The sequence below is a fragment of the Carassius auratus genome, chromosome 20, assembly GCF_003368295.1.
Source record: "Carassius auratus strain Wakin chromosome 20, ASM336829v1, whole genome shotgun sequence".
Lineage (NCBI taxonomy): Eukaryota > Metazoa > Chordata > Actinopteri > Cypriniformes > Cyprinidae > Carassius > Carassius auratus.
The window spans coordinates 14,677,934-14,701,973 of record NC_039262.1 but is presented as its reverse complement, the minus strand read 5'-3'; the positions used below and the strand labels follow the sequence as shown (position 1 = coordinate 14,701,973).

General features: G+C 37.7%; 1 pseudogene; it reads left to right on the top strand.

The window, feature by feature from the left end:
• LOC113037746 (E3 ubiquitin-protein ligase SH3RF1-like) overlaps window positions 1-22,565 on the top strand; it is a 55,913-nt pseudogene extending 33,348 nt beyond the window's left edge.
• Window positions 22,566-24,040: the final 1,475 nt, after the last annotated feature.

The following is a 24,040-nucleotide window of genomic DNA, read 5'->3' as shown; positions in this document are numbered from 1 at the left end:
TCTTTGCTGCCTTCCTGTCTACCTACCTAGCCACCCTCCTTGCTTTCTAAGTACATTCCTTCTATTCTTCCTCTCTTAATTTATTCCTACCTACCTGCCTGTCCACACCACCACCCATCTGTCTTCTTTCCTTCCTTCCTTTTTTAATACCTTCTAGTCTACATAATGATATTCTGATTCTTTTTGTCATTTTTTGTGATTATCATTCTCCTCACTGTGCTCAGGAGATGCATGCTACAGTGGAGGAAGCCCATGGGGCTTTATGCTGGGTGTTGGGGGGTTTTCTTGGACAGAGGGCCCCTCTCTTGAACAGTTTGCCTGAAAAGGGTTCATTCAGTTCAGCAGTACTGCGTCTGCTGCCTCCTCCCTCTCTCTGGCTGTGGATCATTGTCAGGCCTGAAAGGAGCTTTGACCAGTTCCAGACGACTGGTTCTGCACCATAAAACTTCACGCACATTGATAAATGGGCTTGCCCCACAACATTGTGAATCCATTGGCATATCCCAGGGCATTTTGGGATTGTCAGACAAGGAGGCAGTCAGTAAGTTAAGCAACACAGACGGTGCAAGACAGACAGAAAAAGCAGCTCGGCACAGTCAAACAGAGAGACAAGCCAACAAGGTCAGGCTGAAAGACAAGCCAGACAGACTGATTGCTCATATGCAGCACAAAAGCTAGCAGTGATCTTATGTGGTAGTGTTCTGTTATATATATGGTTGTTTGTTTCTTTTCATATCGCAGATGTCCATGTTATGGATAGTATGTGATAGGCTCCAAAGATAGCAGTGTATAGGCTTTAAAAAAAACCTTGCAGCAAGGGGTTTATTATAGAATCTCTGCCTTCAATTTAAACTTAACACCCTCCTCCACTCCACTCGTGGTCACGCTCTATGAAAGCTGGATGTGGTTATCACGGTCACCCTTTGCCTGTCCTATGAGTTTGAAAAATGAATGTGCTTTTGAGTGCTGATCTTGCATTATACATGAATCCAAGTTGCTTTGGAAACCCTGGGCTCCCACTTTTAGTAATCCTCCACTTCTTTTTCTCTTTCCTGCAGGGAGTTCCTCAGCTACCTTGTGCCAAGGCTTTATACAACTATGATGGCAAAGAACCCGGAGATCTCAAGTTCAGCAAGGGTGACATCATCATCTTGCGCCGGCAGGTGGATGAAAACTGGTACCATGGAGAGATGGGCGGAGTCCATGGATTCTTCCCCACCAACTTTGTCCAGGTCATCAAACCTCTCCCACAGCCGCCCCCTCAATGCAAGGCCCTGTATGACTTTGAGCTGAAAGACAAGGAGGCTGACAAGGACTGCTTGCCATTTTCAAAGGTGCTGGAAATCTACTCGCTCAACAGACTTCGGCCTTCATCTTTACTCTTTACTCATTCACACACACCTTCCGTTTCCAAGTTAAAAAACAAATGATAACATTTAATGCATTGGGTGTCATAAACTACGAAATTCTTTTGCAGCCGTTTTTAGATCCAGCACCCCATGGGCGCCTTATTGGCATGGAAAAGAAGCTTAATTTCTTTTTTTGTATGTTTCACTTAAAATGAAAATAATACAGGTTTGGAAAGACGTGGAGTTGAATACTTTTGGGGTGAGCTAACAGCACTGTTTTAATGTTGGAGAAATTGGAAAATGGAAAAACATTTTCTTCTGCCTGCAACCTAAGTGTTGATTCCCTCGGGCCATTTGTGTTTTGGAAAGAATTTGATTAAAAAAATAAAATGCCTGGCTTTCATTGATGCCTTGGAGTTGCACTATTTTTTATAAACTTTTTAGCAACTTGCTATGAGGGCTTTTGGCTGAATAACAAGGAACCTGCTTTTTTCTCTCTGCCCTCAGGATGATATTCTTACTGTGATTCGTCGTGTGGATGAGAACTGGGCAGAAGGCATGCTGGGAGATAAGATTGGCATCTTTCCTATATCATATGTAGAGGTGAGTCATATCGGTTTTATTTAAAACTATCATTGTTCCCTGATGTTTTCAAGTGTAATGTTTTAGATTTTTACTGGAAACCTTCTAAAAGTTTACTATCATTTGTTGCTGTTTTTGTTGTCACATTCTGTTCATTTTTCCGGTTTTTCACCCCAACCATGTCTTTGTTTCTGTTCTTGTTGAAAAGCACATCTCTTTAAGATCTCAAAGACCCGTCATATTGTTCCAAATTATTTGAGTTGCATTAAAACCTCATCAGCCTTTACATTTTTCTCTGATACAAATCTTCAGAACATGAACAGCCTTGTCTTTAAACACTGCTCTCTTGAATCACTTGACCTCAAGCAAGCATAGGTACAATCATCATAGCCAACTTCACGTGTTGCAGCAGCTCACATCTCACAACACCTCGTGTCCCTCCTCCAATAAACATAGGCAAAAACCTTTATGAACCCTTGCAGAGCCAGCGTGAGCTCTCCACCAGCCACGTGTCTAACCTGTGGGAAAAAAATAACCATCAAAAGACATTCAAAAATAGCTTCTGTCAGAATGGTGCTGCTTGAATAGCATCTCTCTCACACAGAGCGAGAGAACGAGGGAGGAGAGGGGTGGAGGCTTTGAGCTTGCACAAAAGCCCTGGCAATTTCCACTAAACCAGACTTTTTCCAAGTGAATGCTTTTGAGAAAGTAATATCTGGTAGCGGTGACATCAAAAGTGACATTCACTCAGGTACTTGAAAGAGAGTAACGGGGAGGGGGGGTAGGTTTTTCTGTTCCCATGTCACCTTCTGCAACCATAAATGTATATGGTTTCAAAGAGTGACTTGGAAATGGAATCAGGCCTTATCTTTTTTTGAGTATGGTTTCTTATTTCTTGTCCGTGTACTTTGCTAGTGTTCTTGCCAGTGTATCTTATATTGTTTAATTTATTAATACTTTAACAAATCAAATAACATGTGCATAAATGAATCCATTGTAAGACTACACCTAAACCCTCTACACCTGTATTCAGCATCTAGAGCAGAATTTAATCAATCCTCATCGTAGCAGATAAGTGCATACTGAGTGCTCAAATTGGCATTGTGGGTTCGAATCTGGCTTGCAACATTTCTAAAAGTCTTAAATTAGATATACTCGTAATAGTATGAGGTGTAAACTCTGTTCCACTTTCAGTTTAACAGTGCAGCACGACAGCTTATAGAACTGGACAAGCCATCTGAAGGTGGAGGAGACTCTAGTGAAGGGCCTTCCTCCTCTTCCTCAGGCCCCCAGGCTAACGGCACCCAGAAAGCCACTGGAGAGAAGAAGAACAGTAAGAAGCGACACTCTTTCACCTCTCTGACTATGTCCCATAAACCCTGCCTGGCCCCTCCACCTCAGAGACACTCCATGGAGATCAGCGGCCCGGTTCTGATCAGCTCCTCCAACCCCACAGCAGCGGCCCGGATCGGAGAGCTCAGCGGAGGCCTGTCCTCCAGCGCACCTTCACAGGTGAGAGATGATGAATGGATTGACACTCATGCAGCCTTGCGATGTTAGAGAGATTTGGTGATGGGGAAACAGATCATCCATAAGGAGAGGAAGATGATGATGATTATTTCCGCATAATGGTGGCTGACCTCTAAATGTTCTGTTCCTCATCCCCTTTTTCTCTCTCCATGTTATATATAGATTAGTTCTCATACTGAGTGGTGGTAAGGACATCATTTCTCACTGAAGATGAGCTTTTTCTCAGCTGTGACCATGGTTACACAGCCTGATAAGTTCACATGCACTCGCAAACACACTCAGTACAGTGGGATCTGCACATATGTATTTAAAGATAGACAGAGGAAAGAAGAAAGTCAGGCTCAGAATGGACTCCCACTAATGCCTTTCCTTGGAGATATCTTGAACTCCAGTGTCAAAGCATATGTGACATGATCACCTAAAACAAGGCTTTCTCATATACTTGGAGAAGTTTGTTTTGATTGGCTAATGTGAATGCTGTTTAGGGATGTGCCCGAATAGTGAATCCTTACTCGGAAAGGCAGGGAAAACGAATAATGCGCTGTACGGAGTCACTAAAGGGAGTTGCCAGTACATAAAATTCACATAAACAGAGAGAGGTAAGAAGAGATGAATGATAGGATGATGGTGAATGATCTGCACATCCTGACCACCACTGACAACATCTAATCTTGTGAAATAAAGAAGTATAGTATAGAAGAAATCGTAGAGAAGGCTATGTGTGAACGCGGATCTCGAAAAAAAGTGAAAGTGAAAAGTCAACAATCATTTATAAATGATTTCAATGTCCTGCATATTAATAACGGCTAACTAAAAACAGAATTATAAGTACAGTAAATGAACATAAACTGAAAATGTCTTTAGCAAGCTTAATGGTGCAATATAAAGTAAAAAGGTGTTTATAATTTTGCTTTATTTTATATCTCCACCATAATAATCACAAGTATAACATGACTATTCAATATCTTACCCAGTCTGACTTTGGCAGTTGCTTGATCCTGACCTATTCAAATCAAGTTTGTGTAGTGACTGAGAGTCCGTATACTGAGTGACGAGACAGTAACAGATTGTGTGATTTCGAAACATAAATTTGTTGTACTATTCAAAGGTTGTGGTATGTCCACTTTTTGTGTGTTGCTTTAGTTAGATCTATTCAGCTGACAATTATGGTTTGAGGACAGTGAACATGAGGGAATGTGCCGTAGTGTAATGCCTAATGTTGAAATTCATCAAACAACTGTAAAATGATAGCTTGAAGGGAAAGGAAAGTGAGCATCATGTCAGACATCCTACCCAGACTGCAGAGCTCTGATGCTTGTCCACACTGTTCTCTCCTGTTCTGTCAGCAGTTACTCTCTCTCATTCCACACAGTCCAACATGCTGTCCGAGCGTTTGAGACCACTGGTGCGTGACAGCGCTCCACCACATCAAACTCTCCCCCCTCCACTCACTCACAGAGGTTACTGCAGCAGTCCTGGAATGACAGTCACAGCTGTTCCACTGGATTCAGAGCAGTGTGGTCTCTATGGAGACGCGAGACAGACATGTCATTTCATGCAGATGTTCTGGTGTGGAGGGGGCTCGAAGGAATTTCCAGGAATGTGACTTTTCCCCCTTTTCTTTACACTCACTTTTATTTGTTTTGTTTGAAAGATTTTAGGACTCACTGAGTGTCAGGCTCTTATGCTAAACCACAGTACATTAACATTTATTCCTGTAATGAAGGAATTCAATTTTAAATTGTATTCAAATGTAAAATAATTGTATATCAAATCAAATAAATGCAGTCCTGGGGGCCCGTTCTTCGTACGTCGCTTATTACATCCGAGATCAAATGACACATCCAAGATGATATCATCGAGCTAATCATGATCCGGCTAATTGGGTTCTTCGAACACACCTGTGGTGTATGATTAGTATCGCTGGATTGAGTTATCTGAGATAATTGCGCGTTCATGTGTTGGTTTAAAAGGGGATATGTATCGATACTCGAAACCATGATCAGCAGTGCAGCGATTGGCTGTTGGCAAGACAGCAATGTAATGACGTCATATAATTTAAAACAACACCTGACGAAAAACTTGACAAATTTCTGGACTTTTATAAGGAAACAGCCAAGCAAACAAAACTAAATAAATGTTATAATAGATACATGAAACAGATAATAGATACATCTTTTTATTTTATTAGAATTTTTTTCATGATTCCCAATTATTTAGATTCGCAATTTATAATAGTTTTGCAGTCTTTACATTTTTATTTCAATGTAGAAATTATCTATTCATTTCATTTTATATTTGGACAGATTTGTTACATGACAGCATTAATGAAAGTTTCTTAAGGGTCAATATCATGTTATCTGCATCTCCTGTGCTCCATCAAGCCACTCTTATAATGGCAGTCATCACTCAAAATAATGCACGACTCCATTATCTGTGTAGCATGTGTGTAAGACTCCAATACAATTATGAAGTAATAATTTTATGACAAATAAATATTTCAGTGAGTAAAACTGGCTGTGTCTATAGTAGGCTGTTATGGACTACAAAGCATTTTTATATTATTTGTAAAAAAAAAAATTTAAATGATTATTATTAGGGCCGGGACTTTAACGCGTTAATTGAGATTAATTAATTACACAAAAAATAACGCGTTAACTAAGATTAATTAATTACAGAAAAAAAATTCCCACATTTTTCAACTTCTTTTTGCACCGCGGAACGTTTCTCACTGGATGCGTTTCGGTGGGACCGATTATACTGAAGCACCAACTAGCGTTCGCATATCACCGCAGCACATCGAACCTCAAGTATCACCTCAACGCAAAACATATAGCAGCTAGCGTGGACTTTACACTTTATGTTGAACTATGTATTATTTTGTTGGTGCAACAGTTTATGTTGAACTCTTTATTGTTTTGGCCAAGGTTATTGAGAGTTGGACTTAGTATGTTATGGCCTCTGAAGCAACAGAGAGATGTTTTCTAATAGTCAGTGTTTCTAATGTTCTGAATGTAATTGACAGTATTGTGTTTTACTTAAAAAAAAAAAAAAAAAAAACACTTTACAGAACGTTCCAGCACCAATAAGCTTCCTGAATTTCTGAAATGTACTATTTCTAAATTGTTTCTAAATATGCTATTGCTACACTTCATGGCAAAAATTGCACTGGTCTGCTAGACTTGGTTGAACAAAAATAAACAATATTTTGTTGCTTAAGCTTATGTATTCAGTCATTATTCAATGGTATACAATAAATCCATGTGAAAAAAAAATTACTTCGATCTGTTCTCAGGTCAAATATTTATCTGCGATTAAAATGCGATTAATTTAGATTAATTAATTACAAAGCCTCTAATTAATTAGATTAATTTTTTTAATCGAGTCCCGGCCCTAATTATTATTTAAAATTATTGTCCCTGGATCAGTACGATACTCTTGTAATAAAGTAGCGGTGGTAGCAGACATATTTTGAGTATCAGTTCTCGTTGAAAAGAAGCGATCTAATCCTGTTTTCATGAAATAAGCTGCTCCCGAGCAGGTTTAAGCTAACGGACCTGTTGCTATGACAGCAGCTCCGAGATGAGCTTCGAAGAACCAAATGATCCAAGATCACGCCAAATCGTCAACATTCAAATCCAGCTAACTGAGTTAGCGACGTACGAAGAACAGGCCCCTGGTTAGTATAAGAGACTTAGTTCATGTTTTATTTTGTACACTTTTTGGCACATAACTGGTAATGTTTGTGGCAGTATACAAACATGAGAAGTGTTTTAAAGAGGTCTTGCACCCCTAGTTGCTGTGACCTGAAACTGTCAAAGAAGCAACCTGAAGTAGAAGAAATTCTCTCATTGTTGAACCGATATCTCCACACTTCTCGTGTCAGTATTAGACTTCCTTTGTATGTGAATTTGATCGTAAAAGAAGCACACCGCTTACTGGAACATTTTTCTCCATGGTGTTTGTTCCATTGATGTCGTCACCTGCCCAACAACCTCTCTGGAGCAGAGGACACATTATACCTCTGTCATCTTAGTTTCGGCCTGTCTGGGTGCTCTTGGATCCATTTTCGTGTTCATAAAGGAGCGTTTGAGACGGGGTGTTGTGAAAGCTGACCCCGATACAGAGTTTTATGAGATTGAATAGTTGGTGCAGATAGGGGTGTGACGATAACCGCATCACCGCAATACCGCATTAATGAGATGCCTACCGCGGTGTGAGGTCATCACCGCACTTTTTTTTTCTTTTTTGCTGAAAGTTACAGGACTGCATATGATGTGTGATTTGAACTATAAACACATTCATCTTTGCTTATAATTAACTTTTTAATTAACCGCCAAATCGCGATTCTTGTTGCTTCATCACCGCGGTAAGAAAAAATCCCATACCGTCACAGCCCTAGGTGCAGATGGAATGAGGAAGCATGTGTGGTGGCTTTAGTGAACATGTGTTAACGCTTTAAGAACACGAGACAGTTTCTCAAGCAACAGAATTCGTCTTTGTGTGTTAATATGAAACCAGCAGTGTTTTGTACTCGCACCTAGTAAGTATATTTACACAAGACACCAGTCATTTCCTGCATGCGTAACCAGAATATTTATCATCTGCAGTCTGTTGATGAGTCTATAATTGGGCTCTTTTTTTTTTTGTCCCATTTTTTCTTTACTTTTTTCTTAGTGCAGCATATTGTTTCATTTATCCCTCCATCATACTTGCCATCTTTGTTTTTCACCAGTAGTGTTGTCAGGCAACCGAACAACAGCAAAACACAATGACAATAGATCTGTTGTTTTTAAGTCATCTAGTACTATGAATATAGACACTCTGGTTCCCTTTTTGTCCCTCTCTTGCATGCCCACGTTTTCTCTCTCACGCTCCTTTTAACATTCCTATCTAGGCGTTTTAGCGCTAATAATGATCCAGACACTCTAGATCTCATAAAAGCCTGTTTGAGCCTGTAAAGTGATCCCCCTCCTGTGTGGCAGCAGTTATGCATCGATTTACACAATTTTTGTGACACATTTAGAACATAAGAACCACAGACTTATTGCTTTCTCATATATTTCTGGTTTGAGGGAAAGAAAGAAAGGAAAGACTGAGAGAAAGTCGCCATTTGGAAAGATGAGGATGTTTAAAGTGATGAAAAAGAGAAGCATAGGCGCTTTTTGCCACGACTGATTTTTTTTTCCCCACTGCTTTATGAAACACAGCAGGGATGCGTCTCTAATTACCGAACAGGAGCCTTCATTTCATTAGTCTGTGTTTAAATGTTTTGCTGAGTGGTCATTGTGGTTGTCACTAGTGGGAGAAAACGACAGCAGCAATGTTCTCTTTAGCTTTCAGACATGCCTTCCAAGTTTATGTCTTTAAAAAAAATCACGGAACAAAGTTGAAATATGTTCCCGTTGTTGATGTAGATCTCAATGCTGCAACTTGTATTTTATAAGTTACAATAGTAAAAGTTTGAAAGTCACCCTTGACAAATAAATCACAGTTTGATGAGACCTACAAAATCCCAAGACTGACAGTGGCAGATGTAGGAATGAAGTTATTAAATAAAATATACCAGAAATTAATTGAGCACTTTTGAAGGGTCAGCAAAAATGAAAGTCTTGGATTGTGGTGCTGTGGATTTTTTTTTTTTTTTTTTACATTTCAGAAATAATAAAAGTATTACATACCTGATGTCCAGATTTGTCAAATATTTTTTTTTATAAACACTCTCATGCTGCATGGTTGTCTTTCTCCTGTAGAACATTAAAGATAGACTGAGCTATTGTTGTTTGATTCCCAGTATTCCTCACAAAATCTTATTTTATTTCCCACAGAATAAAGAAAGTTACATTTAAAGTGAAGCTTTCAGTTTTGTGAGTTTTTGTTAGTGTGAACTAATCTTGTGTGAATTCGGGGGTTGAATTACAATACTGTTCTTGTAAGAAAAAAAAGTATTTGGCAAAGGAAATGTGCATGATTTGAGCGTTGTGAAAACTCTGCCTGGAAAGGCCTGTACGCAGCTGTGCTGTGCTATCATCCAGCTGTTGGCTTATTTTATCCAATCGGCAATCGCTGATGTCATTCTCACCTGCAGGAAGTGGTGTGTCAACAAGAATAACACATCATTTGTGAGAGTTTGTGCACCCTCCAGTATGTTTATAACCCACACATTGACTCACTCAGTACCTTGTACAATCAAACCTGTGGGGTGCTACTTGAGAGGTGATGCACCCTGAAGCTGAGCAGGCCTGTTGCAGGGAGATATGCTGTTTGCACAGACACACACACACACACACACACATAGATTCACGTGTACTTCAACACACTCCTCCAGCACTTACTCTTTCTGAAATCTCTGTGGAGAAAACATTCAGTTTTAGCTCCCAGGTTAACACGCTCATGCAGTAAAAAAAAATACTGTTAAAAATTTGGCACAAAAAAAAGTTCTGAGAAATGTTAGTTTCTTAAAGTTGGCATGAAGTGAAAATTTATACCATTTTCTAAATATATTGTATTTAATCTTGGAATTTTTAAACATAACTCAGCCTTCCAGTAAAATTGCATATCTCTCTGCTGGTGTATGCTGAATGCCTTGAATACTGTTAAAAAATTTGGCACAAAAAAAAAGTTCTGAGAAATGTTAGTTTCTCAATGTTGGCATGAAGTGAAAATGTATACCATTTTCTAAATATATTGTATTTAATCTTGGAATTTTTAAACATAACTCAGTCTTCAAGTAAAACTGCATATATCTCTGCTGGTGTATGCTGAATGCCTTGAATCGTTTGGATAGAAATGCTAGATAAAACCAACTCTCAAGTCCCTCCTGTATGGATAGAATCTAAAGAAATGTTGTTCAATGATCTGTTTCACTTGGTTATATGTGAAAGTATGGATAAAATGATCTGTCACTACTTTAGTATCATTGCAACTTGAATTGTCTTAATACTCTTTGCATATGCACACACAGCAGTCCCTCTTTCTTTATTTAGTGTGGAGAGCTGTGTCAGTTCTTACAGTTTGTAAATGTTTTCATTACCTGTAATGAGTCTAAGCTGTTGTTTGGGCTTATTAGCTTTGGGAAATTCAAGTCATGAAGTGAGAAGTACAGAACTAAGTCTGGACCTGAGGTGAAGAATGTTGAAAAAAGTCATGTCATTAATGACAAATGCCTCCCCAGGACAGTCATACAATATGCAGAAGAGTTGCATTTCCCTCGGGCACAGAGAGAAGGAGCGAACAGGAAATTGAATCGAACTTAAAAGTAAATTATGGATGCTATCATTTCTGTATAATTATGTCCATGTCTATTTTCTGATGAGGACTATTTTGAGCTTCTCTCTAGACACTTTTAGAAGTAAGGTGTGGATTTTTTTATTCTTTTTACTGGAATATCCGTCTGAAGACTCGTGTGTCTGATTTGCTGAAGCACAGGTGAAGTGTTTTCATTCAAAAAGAGCACATCACTCGCTCAGGACCTGATCCAAATATTGAATGTCACAACACAGAACATTTCTACAGCTCGTCCCTTTGAACCTCCAAATCTGTTTGATTCTGGCTGGTTTGTAGTGTCTCTCAGAGGTTTGGTTTATCCTGAAAGTGTGTTTATTTCTGTAGTTTTGCTATGAAGCCCTGTGATCCCAACATCTGTGGATTTAATATAACCACCCACACTCCTGATTGCCCTAGGTGGTCTGTCCATGTGCTATTAATGTTTTCTGACAAAGTAAAGCTCCAGTTTTTATTCCTGATTTATGACCTCTTGTTAGAAGACGAAAATAGCTAGTGACTCTGAAAGGATAGAGGAAGGATCGTTCCAGACAGGGAGAAATAAAAGTACATATCACACAGAGCCAGTGTGACTATACATGTGCTATACAAAGTTTATTGAGCACATGATTGTTTAGCTGACAGTTGACTTCCTGTATGAGTCGGTCCTGTATTGAACCATTCTAAAGATCCAGTCTTTAAGCTTTTTTACTTATTGTTATAATAAGTAAAGAAATGCAATTTAGTCTTTTTCAGTAGAGCAGCTTTTAATTGTGTTATTACACTAACTTTCAAACGTTTGGGATTGGTTAAGATTTTTTTCTCTTTATCTAAATGGCTGTAGCACCCAATCATTAATTATTTTGCTCACTCATCCCAACTGACCAGAATAAAAGTCATTTTGACTTAGTTTACCAAAGTCAAGTTCTCATTGGTCATGATGTTTTAAGGCCGTCAATGTTGTTCTTTAGCTGGTTTGATTTAAGGCATGAACAACAAATGTAGGCTGACATGTAGCTCTAAAGATGTCTCATTGCATTAAAGTTTGCCATATGTACTGTATGTGGCTATCTGCCCAAATGTATCTCGGTTGTATGGCTTTCTGTGTCATCCCTAAGTAGAATTTCTTTCTCATAATACGTCTCATAACTTGCTTCCACTTGCCAGGAGTGGAAACGGCTCAAGAAAGGTTAATTAACTTGTCATTTCTTGTTATTTGTCTTTTTTAGGTTCACATTTGCACAGCAGGACTCATTGTTACTCCTCCACCAAGCAGTCCCGTCACCACAGCGACAGTTTTCACATTTCCTCCAGAAACCAGCTATGCCTCTATTCCAGTGGTGAGTCTGACAAGGTCCTTAAATCGACTCTGTATATCAAAGTTCTCCCTCATCCTTTCAGTTTATTCATATGACATTCTTCTAACCTGTATATATATATATATGTATATATATATATATATATATATATATATATATATATATATATATATATATATATATATATATATATATATATATATAATGACCCTGTCTGTATAACAGCACTCACTGCTATTACTCCGCAGTATGCCATTTGTCAACGAGGCACCAAATAAATGGCTGTTATTTGCCATTTTGGACATTTCTGATTTGGGTGATGACCACTGAGTGAACAGAATCATTACGCTCCTTGTGTCAGGTTGAATCAAGTTTTAAAAAATTCAAGGTATGCTTACTTGTGGGATGATTTCTGTTTAAAGTGCACAGTATTGGAAATATTACAGTATAGTCTGCTCTCTAGTCCTATTTAGATTACATTTTATTAAATTGATTTGTCACTCTACAGATGGTTCCTGTATACTAGACATATTCAGAGGACAAATTTAAAATCCTTTTTTACATTTTATTATTTATTTATTAAGTGTACAAGGAGTGTGCCAGGAGAAAAGAAAAGAACATATCTTTGTAGATATTGTAATAATTAATTTTGCCACACTAATCATGTAGTGATCAACTTATATTGTGGATGCCCTAGTCTTGACACTTTTAAGTTTTGTTTTTTTTTCTTTTTAGTTTAATGCATTGTCTTAAAAGCGCAGTGTTTTGGTGCACATTTGGAGTCTGATAGTAATTACCCTAGTTTATAGTTGGAGGCGGTGGATTTTAACTAAAAGACTGTATTTATGGCTGTAGCTGCAATGATTTAAAGCAAATGAATATAGAGGAGCAACTTCTTAAATCTTTTTTTTCTTTTTATGCTTACAAAGACACTGAATTCAGTACAGTAATTCAGTGGTCAGTTAGAAACTCTCTAAAGATGATGTTTTTTTTTTTAAATGCCTCCCCCCTAAAGCACATCATAACTTTTGAACACAGTGTATCAAAACACAAACACTCACATAACCATAGCAGACTGTAAGCAGCTCTCCCTTTAACATTCTCATATAAATACACATTCATACACACCCCAGTGCTAATGCTAAACTGGGACAGTTTGCCATCTGATAGCCCTTCATCTCTCTCAATGCAAACACACACACACACACACACACTATTTCAGGGAGTTGTGTGGGCCTCGGGCTGGACACTAATGGCTCTCTGAGATTGATGTGTGTGCAGTGCTGTGCGGGTACTGTTTCCTTTTGTTTCCAAAGCATTGTTTTTCTAATGGTGGCCTTAGTGTGCATCGGTTGACTCTCTTATCTCGTAAAGGGAATTTAAAACCTCCAGAGAGAAGGATGTTGTTTTTTAGTTTTTCCTAATTACAGTAAATCCACATTAAGCAGTAAACACAGGACATATGAAGTAATAAATCAAAAGCATTAGTAGAGAAAACACTGTAGGAGAACTTGAAACAAAAGAACAGACAAAAAGGTGACTTAAACCAACAAAACCAGCTTTACAGTGTGAGAGTTGTTTTCGTAGTGGTGCCACTGGGCTCATAAAGTCTGTTTGCAGATGTGTGCGTTGGTCCATATGGAACCGATTTATCCGTCTTCAGCCAGACATGTAGCCCAGGCTGGATATCCACCAATCACAACACCTGCCACAGCCACAGTACCCGCTTGTTAGCAACCAGCACACAAGCTGGAAAGTCACAGTCAGTGGGATTAGGGTTTTGGACATTGTCCAAACTTTGTTGGGATGTCTCTGACATCATTTCCTGCTACACATGAGATACATGTATGTAAAAGGACATCAAAATAAATATGAATATGGATCTCAAGATGGACTTTAATTGTATTGTTTCTTATAGATAAATCATTTTGTAGGAGACATGATATTAACAGAATGTATGTTTAATTATTTCAGGATGCTCTTCCTCCTCCTCCTCCTCCTCCCCCCCAGTCACAGTCCTCAGCTGTGGGCACTGCCACCTTGAATGCTGGTCAGAGGCCGTCGCCCGCCGCGGGTGACCAGAGTGGCCGTCAGAGACCCACAGTGTGAGTACAACATAAAATACACACACTTTAAATAAACAACTTTAGAGATAGATACTGTTAGAAAGAGTATGAGCCTGGCCTCTTTGTTGTTAGCCAATGCCAGCTGAGCATGACTGAACACACAGGTGAGGGGTCAGAGGTCATGTCTAAAGGGAATAAGGCTAGTCTCTGGGGACTTAACCTAAGTCCCTGACCTCTCACCTTTCACCTTTTGTCTGCATATCAACTAAACACACCTGATTTGTGTTGGAGTCGCCCATAATGCTCTGGGTGAAGTATGTTTATGGCCGTTATTCATGACATTCCCATTTTCAAGGAGGTTTTTACAGACTTTATGGTTTTTGTGTCCTTGGAAATTATTTTACAGCTGAGAGTAGATTTGTTATGATGTGTAATAGCCGTGTGGGAACAGCGCCATCCCCTGTTTGACTAGCAGTACTGCATCTTAGTCAAATTAAAACTCTAAATATTGATAAATTGATAAACAATTAAAAAATGCTACATTTATTTATAAGTACATAAAAAAAAAAAAAATTATACCATTTCAAATTAATTAAACTTTACAGAATGAAATGTGTCTCTTTTGTTTGTATATATTTTTTTAATGTTGGAAACTTTAAATGTTGGATTCTCTCTCAGGTACGTGGCGATGTTTCCCTACACACCTCGTAAGGAAGATGAGTTGGAATTGAGGAAGGGGGAGATGTTTCTGGTGCTGGAGCGCTGTCAGGACGGCTGGTTTAAAGGAACATCCATGCACACCGGCAAGATCGGAGTGTTTCCTGGTAACTACATGAGTCCTGTTAACAGGTATGATACACACTTACACACTTGTCATCTGGATCTGGCAAACACACACCACACATAAAGTCTCCACGCTAGTCTCGTTCACACATGGAATTGTTAAAAGATACACTTTGTTGACAACTCATCAATCATAGTTTTGATTATCAAATTAAAAAAGAAAGTCACGTGAGATTAGTCAGTTTATTGTATTTATTTATTAATTTTTGCTAAAGGGAATTTTGGCACAAATGATGTCAGTAAAGCTTGTCGGAAGGAGGGCAACAACATCACCTCCATTAAAAATGTGAAACATACACTCTTCTTGTCCGGGCTTCAGTTGGCAAATGCTGGGAATATTCTCCACAACAGAGTGAATAGCGTCCCTTGTCTCCATGTCCGCTGGCGTTTTTGATTTCCCTAGCTTAAACTACAGTCTTAAACTCTGCGCTTATGCTTAGTTTAGCATCTACGTCATGGCTCTCAGCCCACTCTCTGTTCATTGATTGGCCGGCTGGTTTGGAGCCGGAGGAAAACTGGGAGATGTTTTGCTATCTCAGACTGAGTACAGAAGCAAACTGAAATTGAGCGGAAGTACGAACACATTATCTAAAGGCATTCAAACCATTGTACAGATGTCTTCAGAATGTCTTTCTTACAGCTCTTCTTCATCTGACCTGTGATTTAAAAGAGAATACAACTACATAAGAGCCTGTAAATGTACAGATGTTTCGGCTTATTTGCTGTAAAATGTGTTGCAATGTCAAAAGATTCAGGGTGAGCACTAGTGTCAGTTTAGACACTTGAGTATTGACCTCATATTTCTTCCTTTTTCTGCAGGACGGTTTCTGGCAGCAGTCAGCCAAAAGTTCCCCTGACCCTGTGTTCACAGGCGGGACGTGGTGTCACCATCGTCAGCCCCGCTTCTGCTCCTCTTGGAGCCGCCCTGGGGAGTGTCGACCCCAGCAAACCCCTCCCAGTCTGCCCAAATCCCACCCCGTCTTGCCCACTTCCTGCTGCTGTAGTGTCAGCTGCACATGTACCCTCTGGACAGCACCCCAAAGTGCTCATGCATGTGACGTCACAGATGACCGTTAACCAAGCACGCAGTGCGGTCAGGACAGGTAGAATTACATGCACACACGCACCTAATAAAAAACACCACTCAGAAATGTATTTCAGAAACAGGCCTGTGTGCTTATGATGTAATTTCATTTTTAACTTCTGAATTAAAATTAGTTTGAGGAAAAACACATTCCAAAAAGAAATAATTATTGAAAAGAAAGTTGTTTGGCATATTTTTATGATTTAGTTATCTTTTTTATTATTATTGCTTGGCAAACAATAATCATGAACTAAATTGATACTTTTCATGGATTTATTTATTTTTTCAAAATCATAAAACCAACATGATTGCAATATAGTATTTCTAAAAACTATGTTTAAAAACATCTTTATAATGGGCACTCAGATTTGTCATCACATAAATCATCTCTCTTTTATTCCATCTTTTTTCCTTACCAGCTGTGAGTCATAGTCAGGACCGGCCTACGGCAGCAGTGACACCCATCCAATCCCACAATCCTCTGTCCTACCTTCCTAGCACAGCTGTGGTTCTTCAGGCGTCACCTGTCCTCGGCTCCAGTCCAGGGTCCTCGTCAGCCAGAGTCGGTGTGGCTATGAGCTGTGCCGCCGCCTCCTTGACCCCTCCTAATGTTAGCGCTGCTTCTCTGGACAGTGATGCCATGAGACCTGTCTCTGTTGTAGCACTTCCTGCCAGCACAAAATCTCTCGGTTCAGCCTCGAATCACGGTGTTGCTTGTAGACTGGATAAAGACTGCAAGGTGAGACTTGTTGAACTAATCATTTTACAACAACTACAGCTTTTTAAGTGGTTTCTTTTTTGCATTTCCCTCCCATCAGTGTTATTTTAATGTGCTGCAGTAAGGAATTTGGCTATTAGAAACTCTCAGTTTCACCTCATTTGCTGAGCTGGATGGTTAAGCCTGCTGATATAGAGCTGAAATCATCAGTTTTTATGATTCAGACTGTTCTGCGAACCCAGAGGACACAAACCTGAGTGTTGTTCACTTTAGCTCAACGTTCTGGGACATTTCTTGGTACTCTTACATGTACAGTGTAGCTTTATTTGAAATAATGTTTTTCATTCTTTTTGTTTTGGATAGCTGGGATAATAGTACTAGAGTAATTATTGATATAATGAAAATGCTATAAAAAAATTAATAAAGTGGATTACAGTGATTAAAGCAACTCAGAGTCAATTAAAAAAGTACAAACGATATTAAATAAAATAATTAGTGCTGCCAAATGATTAAACGCATCCAAACTAAAAGTTTTTGTTTACATTATATATGTGTGTGTACTGTGTATATTTATTATGAATATATAAATACACACACATGCATGTATATATTTAAGAAAAATATTTTAAGTTTATAAATTTCAAATTTTTATATAGAATATCAATTAAAAATGGAAATATTTTCAGTATTTGTATACTGTATGTGTGTATTTATATATACATAATACATTTACACAGTACACACACATACTGTATTTTATGTAAACAAAAAGTTTTATTTATGATGCGATCATTCGACAGGACTAAATAATATGATTGTGTTATGGCAGTAGACCGGGTTCCTTTCCAAAGTTTTATTTTTATTTATTAATTATTTGTTTTATTTAATTTTTTTTACTTTTTTGTCTTTCATTATTTATTATATGGATGTAACAGTTTAAGTCATGTGTGGCTCAGTAAATATTGCACTGGGATGATTGGCTACCATCACATGACATAACACAGGAGCTGCTTCAGACAAAAGGCATCTGTCGCCATCACTAACAAACATTAAAATTCAAGGTTTTTTTTTTCTGTGTGCAAATAATTTATTAATTGTAAAATGTTTGTACATATATTTTAAATATTATAATACTAATTTTAATATTAATAATTTATTTATTTTATTTTAATATTAATTCAACTGTCATTTTAAAATGAATCACATTCCTTTTTACACAATGACGGGCCACATGACACATGATACTCTGCAGCCAGAATAACACTGTGTGAATGATGGATAGATTTTATTTCATAAACTAGATTGATTAATTGGTAGATAGATCTATTATCTGATATTCAGATTCTCAAATATGTGCAACTTAATGTTTTACTTTTCAATATAACGATCATGTCAGTTTCCATTTTCATTTTGTTTTTTAATTTCATTTAGTTCTCCAGAAGTGATGGTTTGTTCTCTTTGACATATGAGATTTAAGTTTTATTTACAAACTGTTTTTGCAATATTTCAAAATGGTTTGAATGTTAAATCTGCTGCTTAAGGCTGAAATACACTACACAAACTTTGGAGAAGTTGACACCAGTCTGCAGATTTGAGTTGACAGATATAATAAAAAAATCATGTGGAGTATGATAAACAGACTTCAGTATTGTTTTGTTTTTTTAAGCTTCAGACTATGAATCGTCCAAACATGTTTGGACCTGATTTTGGTATTTATATTGATTTTATTTGTCACACATCCTCCATGAACCTCACACATTTCTGTTCATGCACTCAACCTTTTCATGTAAACAGAATCAAATGTGTCATTTCAGAGAGAAAAGAAAGGCCTGTTGAAACTGCTGTCGAACAAAAAGAAGCTCCGCCCATCTCCCCCATCTTCCCCTACACTGGAGGCGGAGCAGTCTATTGCCATGGAAATGCCCCAGGGGGCAGTCGGACCTGAGATGGCTCCATCAAGCTCCACAGTGGTGGCAGCAGGACACAACGGCCGTACTGGGGTCTGTTTGATTGATTCTGAGCTCTCTGTGTCCTCGTCTTCATCAAACACAGACACAGCGTCACACAGAGCAAGCTCCCAAGACAACACTGCCCCAATAGCCCCGCCTCCACGACAGCCATGCTCCTCCCTCCTCTCAATGCAGCATGACGGCCGGCCAATCGTGTGTGAAAGGTAGATGAAAACCTCAATAAAAACTTGTTACATAAAACATTAGAATGACAACTATAATGACTCTAGGGCTGGGTGAAAAAAAGTATCATATCAAGATTGCAATAAAAAATATTTTGATAACGATGATAAGTTTTGGACCGTTTTACTTAATATAGATTAATCTAACAGCTGATCACACAGAGGAAATACTAAATCACTAGTAAGTTCTTTGTGTGAATGAATGGTGTTATGTACTAACTCAGTAAGTTAGTCATATGTAAAAACTCAAACATAAGACATGAAGATATATATATCAATATATGAGGACAGTCCACAGAAACTTCATCTCCAGAGCTGCTCTGAGAGCCACTTCACCAGCATTTCACAAATTAATTTGAGAGAAACTAGCATCAAATACACAATGAAACTCAGAGGACTTTACGACAAAGTTAGTTTAACTCAGAAAAAATTATAGCAGAAATAAATTACTTTTTTATATTAAAATGTGCTTCTCAAAATAATATAATTTTTTTATGAAATGACTTTTTTTATTTGTGTTTAATTGATACAGTTCTTAGTTGCAGCATCTCATTAGATCAGATGAGTCAAAAATCGTTGCTTGAGCTCTTTAAAGCAGAATGGATTCAGATTGACTGTCAATGTGTTTGTCGTTCATCAGCTGGTAAAAAAAAAATTCTGAAAGTGATTCGAATGATATCGTTCCTCTGTGCCATTATTGTTATAGTTGTAGTGTGGAATCTGCTATTCTGTCAAATTTCTGAAAATTTGTAAAGCTTTTTTCAAAGGTTGTTGTCGTCTTTTGTGTGAAAAGGCCTTGAAGGGTTACTCCACCCCAAAATGTACATTTTGTCATTAATCACTTACCCCCATGTCGTTACAAAACTCATAAAAGCTTTGTTCGTCTTTCCTAACACAATTTAAGATATTTTGGATGAGAACCGGGAGACTTGTGACTGTCCTACAGACTGCCAAGTAAATATTAGTGTCAAGGCCTAGAAAAGTATGAAAGACATTGTCAGAATAGTCCGTCTGCCATCAGTGGTTCAACCGTAATTTTATGAAGTGATGAGAATACTTTTTGTACGCAAAGAAAATAAAAATAATTACTTTATTCTACAATTCATCTCCTCATCACTATAGTGCAATTTTGGAGAACATTCACATCTTATCAATATAACGATCATGTCAGTTTCCATTTTGGTTTGTTTTTTCATTTCATTTAGTTCTTCGGAAGTGATGGTTTGTTCTCTTTGACATATGAGAATGTCATATATGAGAAGTTTTATTTACATACTGTTTTTGCAATATTTCAAAATGGTTTGAATGTTAAATCTGCTGCTTAAGGTTGGAATACACATCTTAAATTGTGTTGCAAAGATGAACAAAGCTTTTACGGGTTTGGAACGACATGGGGGTAAGTGATTAATGGTAATATTTATTTTAGGGTGGAGTAACCCTTTAACAGCCAGAAATCAACATTCACACAACATACTTGAGAAGAACCATGACTTGACTTATAAACGTCACATTTTACCATTCCTCCAGGTACCGTGTGATGGTATCCTACCCTCCCCAAAGCGAAGCAGAGCTGGAGCTCAAGGAGGGAGACATTGTGTTTGTGCACAGAAAACGAGAGGACGGCTGGTTTAAAGGAACACTTCAGAGAAATGGCCGAACTGGGCTGTTTCCTGGCAGCTTTGTTGACAGTATCTAACACAAATAGTGTTTAAGAACATAACATTTAGATATCAAATTCTCCATCACTGAAAATACAGCACTGAACTACAGCTTTAATAGTTCAGATTGATGAACAGCAGTGATCGGTAGGACTGGGCTGCTTAGGACTGTTGGAGCAAACTGTGAGGGTCATCAGATGCATGGATTCGACCACAGTCTGATGAAAATCTCAAAACCAACTCGACTGGTCCTAGTCTTTCAGCATTAGATCAAATAATTTTCCTGAAGCACATGAATTCAACACAGTTTTAGCCGTTCTGACTAGGCACCCTATTTCTAGCACAGTAGATGAAGTCGTGATAGGATTCGTAATTTATGCATCTGTAACATTTCAAAGATTATTAATGTGTGCCTTGTACTGTCTCACTTTTACTGTATATAAGCAAAGTGAAGCTTATCTGAGTCATGACAAGAACAATATTCATTTTCTTCAACATTTAACTTATTTGTGTTTCGTAGGAATGCAGTTTTTTAGAAATGGTTTGTTATGTGAGCCGATTGGTCAGCGCCTGAAGAGCCTGAATAATGTCACTGGTCATTTCAGATGAAGAGTCTAATACACTCCGAAACATTGGTTTTGACCATCTATGTCTACTTAAGCTTGCATATAATCTGCTCTTTGAGTCATAGGATGTGGAGTGAGGACACTGCAGGCCTTTCTCACGATCGGATTGCTGTAACTTTACTGAGTGAGGGAATGAAGGATAGCATATTGTTATTTTTAAAAGAAAAAGATGACACTCAGACATTTTAATCAAATATTACTAATATTCCTTTGCAATAACATAGTTTTTTTGGTAGTAGAAAAGCCACTGAGCAGAACAGAACAATCACTCATAGTAAAAGCACAGACAGTGATAGTGCCATTATTCTTTTGTGCACGTGTTTGTTCCCTCTCTGGTTTAGTTTACTTCAGGCCCATACGTGGACACACAGCTGACCCATCTTTACTGATTATTCTGCAGTGGACAGTAGTCTTTACCTACCATAACATTACAAACTGCTTGAAAAATGTCCTTTAAAAACAGTTTCTAACCCCAAATTCACAAACCATTGGTTTTTGCTTCTCTTTAAGTCCAGTTTATGATGTTGTCTGCTGTACTTTAGTATTTTATGTGATATTTCATGTTTTGTATACTTGAAAATTGTGTCTTTTATGCTTCATACAGTAGATGAAATGTTTTTATTATTTTGAAAGCACAAAGTGGTCTTTGCCTGTTTTTTTTTTTTCTTTTTGTTTGAAGAATTTTTTCCTCCTTTTTTGTCTTGATGGCTTTACAACTTCATTTGTTGTATTGATGAAATTTACCAAACTGCCTGTTAAAAGGTTTTATTTGAATCTTTATTATTTGTTTTTGATCACTGGTTTCCATCTCCAGTTATAAACCACCGGATGTCTAGTCGTGGCATACTGAGTCGACACTAGATTAAACACAAGGATCATTTCACTGCTTGAATCAAGCAAGTTCAGAGTTGATTTCAGTCATTCATCTCAGTCAAGATTTCAGTAAATGGTGTATTATTCACACAGCAGAACAAAAGCTGATCACTTAACATTTTATTTAATTTCATTAAAGTGTGTGTTAGATGGAAGGGGTATAAAATAAAGTAATAACTTTTGTAAAACATGTTTTGGAATACTGTTGTGAGTTGAGTATATTGTTGTGTTATGATGGTTAGAAGCTGCATAGGATACAAAGAAACCGCAGTATAAGCACTTCAGTCTCGAGAAGCTCTCAACTATCTTTGTTGTTCATTTGTGTCATTTTCCACAAGGAATCGCAGTTGCCCTCACGCACAGACATGAACTTGCATGCTTTAACACTACATGTGAATATATTTTCATTGGTCAAACATTTGCTCACATAATAAAGACACACCATCAGTCTAATTCCTCTTTATCATTTGGTCAGTCTGTCACTCTTTAATATAAAGCATCTGAAACAGTTCATAATGAATTGAGCACTCATTTGTATTCTTTATTGAAGAACAAAGCAGAAAAGTTTTCAAGATTGCTTTTTCTGTTATGTTTTAAGAATTGTAAAGTTTAAAAAAAAAATTTGATACAATAAAGAAAAGAAAAAGAACATCCTACATTTTTTAAAGGTTTAGCCTTTAAGTCTTCTATTTGTCAATGCAGTTAATGATTTAGCAGAAGTTGCAAAATATGTATTTTTTTTTATAGATATAACATCGTACATCGAACATCGTAGCCGGAACTACTTCTCTCTGTTTATGTCTATGAAGAATCACAAAGGTACTGGGTTACTCCGCCGCGGTATCCCCGAAGCAATCTAAATTGTCCGAATATAAACACTTATTATAGATGCACCCTAGTGATTCAGGACAAGCCAAAAACACGGTTTGGAAAATGGATTCATGGTGTACTCGCTTATTGTATAAATTATTCTACATTTTGAACACAAACAAAGTTACGGTCCGGACCTCTGATTGGTTATTTTTTACCGGGAGTGATGGAGTTTCTGCAAATGGCAATAGGACCACTGGGAGGAGCCAGAGGAGCTTGATTTTTTCACATATTATCTGTCTCATATTCTACTGTCAGGACATAATGACAGGTTTAATATGTAAAAAATATTTTTTTTACAAAAGTTCCCTACAGCACCTTTAAGTAACAAATATAGGTGTCATGCCATAACACATTTTCAATACGACTGACTTTATATTAAATGTGAATTTAACATTGAAAGTTAATGTGATATAAATATTGCTACTAATCTTTCATTGTTCAGAAAGAGAGCAAATAACATTTACATTATTAAAGATAATTTTCACTGACAGTCTAGATTTCAATCACTCTCAGAAACTCCCATTAAAATCACTGAAACTGTTAACACTGTGAAATCAATATCTTAATTATAGATTCGTACACACATCTGCACTTTGTTGTTTCTGATGAGAGAATTCGCCAGAGAGAGGTATTCAATAAGTGAGCGAGTGAAAGAAGCACCGGCATTTCAGCGATGACTCATCGGAACACCTCTGATTGGCCATTGCATTCAAAAGCTCAACAGAACCGTGTGTGATTGGTTAATGCGCAGCGCTGTAAAAACGCGTCTGTCTCTGGCTCAGCGCCAGCAAGCGATCACAGATCTGAATTTAGCAGCTGATGATATGACTTGCTGAACATACTCGCAACGGTGTGATTGTATTAAAATTAATAAAATCTTAATCGGCTATTTTTTGTCTTTTGGAAGCTGCATTCAACTTGACTCCCCTCTGTTATAAGCCACACACGTACAACAAATGTTAATTGTTTTTGCCTATACATATAATTTAAAGTCATTTTATTTTTCCCAGTGACCATAGCATAACGTGAATAAAATATAATTTTTCACTATATTTTTTTTTTTAC